Here is a 2,047-nt window from a genome sequence, read left to right on the forward strand (position 1 = left end):
AGGGTCTCTCTATAGCCCCAGCTGTCCTGGAACTCACTATGTAGACCAGGCTGGCCTTGAACTCACAGAGACCCACCTGCCTCTGCCTCCCGAGTGCTAGGATTAAAGGCGTGCCCCACCATGCCCGGCATTTTTATTTATTTTTATGTTTTCAATATGCTGGAGATTGAACTCAAGGCCCTGCTTACTTGGTGTGCTGCATAGTGTTAGTTGTCAACTTGACACACCTGGGTAGAGGGAGCTGCAATTGATGAATTGCCTCCATTGGAGTGTCCTGTGGCCATGTCTATGGAGTATCTTCTTGATTATTGATGCGGAAGGGCCCAACCCACTGTGGGTGGTGCCATCCGTGAGCAGGTGGGCTTATCTTGTATAACAAAGCAGGTTGACAGGGGCCTGGGAAGCAAGCCAGTAAGCAATGTTCCTCCATGGCCTGTGCTGTAGCTCCTGCCTCCAGGCTCCTGCCCTGAGTTCCTACCTCGGTCTCCCTTAGTGATGAAATGTGTTACCCAGGATATGTAAACTAAGCAAACCATTTCCTCACCAAGTTGGTATTCCTCAGAGTATTTTGTCACAACGATGGAGAAGCAAACTAGAACACTCGGCTAGTGCTCTACCATTGAGCTGCATCCTCAGCACAATCTTCCAAATTTTTGAACAGTAAACAAGAAAAATCTTTGCCAAGTCTGGTGGGGGGTGGAGGGGAAGCCAGGAAACTAGGTATAAAAGAAGCAGAAAGAAGGGAAAAGAAGGAAAGGAAGAGAAAGAAAGGTAGGTAGAAAAAAAAGGGGAGAGAGGGAAGGAGGGAGCAAACGGCTTGCCTCTGTAACTGTAGGTTCTAAATTCAAGAAATCAACAAACTACAGGCCAAAAATATTTGAGGGCCTAGTGTGGTGGCACATGCCTTTAATCCTACCTAGCACTTGGGAGGCAGAGGCAGGCAGATCTCTGTGAGACGGAGGCCAGCTTGGTCTACACAGTGACTTATAGGCCAGCTGGGGCTACAGGGAGACCCTGTCTCAAAAAAAGTTGGGGGACATGCATCTGTATCAAACATGTACAGACATCTTTCCTTGTTATTACTGTCCATCAATGGAGTGTAACAACGATTTATACAGCATTCCATTGCATTGGGTGCTACAGCTCATGTAAAGAAGAAGTAAAGTACATGTGGGGCCAGGGAGATGATGGCTCAGTAGGTAAAAGTATTCGCCATGCAAGCCTGACAACCTGAGTTCGGTGCCAAGAACCCACATTAAAAAAAAAAAAAAGCCAGATGCAGTAGTACACATCTGAAATCCCATCACTCCTAGGCGAGATGAGAGGTAACAAGACAGGAGAATCAGCCTGAAGCTGAGCCGACTGCCTAAAGTATGCAGCACAGCGGCAGAAGCAAGAGAGACCCTGCCTCAAAGTGAAAGGAGAGAATCAACTTCCAAAAGGTTTTCCTCTGACCTAACTTGCACACCATGGCATGTGAATGTCCACACTACACACACAAATAAAAGTAAGTAAATAAAGTATGTGGAAGCATATGTGTGGGTTTTATGCAAATTTTGTACCACTTTATAGAAGGGACTTCAGCATCTGAGGACCCTGATAGCCGCAGAGGTCCTGGAACCCTGCTCCACTGATACTGAAGGACAATGGTAGTATGTTCATTTTACCAATAAGAGGAAAAATGGAGGTGACATGCATTTATTTTAGGGAGATAAAATTATTCATATTGACTCCAAAAAAGGAAAACAAACACAGAGAATAAATGGAGAGCTTTGCACAAAAGAATGTATTCATTCATTGTATTTGCAGTTTTTTAGAGTAAAAAACAAACAAATCCCTGGATGAACTTGGGGGCTAGATGATGGCTCAGTGGCTAAGAGCACTTGCTGCACAATCATGAGGACTTGAGTTCAAATCCCAGCATCCACCTAAAAAGCTGGTTGTCCCATGCACATCTCTAACTCCAGCTCCAAAGGGGGCCAAGACAGGATTGCTAGGGCTTCTGGCTTTCAGTCTAGCAGAACTCCAAATTCAATGAGAGACCTCT

The sequence above is a fragment of the Nannospalax galili genome, unplaced genomic scaffold, assembly GCF_000622305.1.
Source record: "Nannospalax galili isolate Female #2095 unplaced genomic scaffold, S.galili_v1.0 scaffold996, whole genome shotgun sequence".
NCBI classification, from domain to species: Eukaryota; Metazoa; Chordata; class Mammalia; order Rodentia; family Spalacidae; genus Nannospalax; species Nannospalax galili.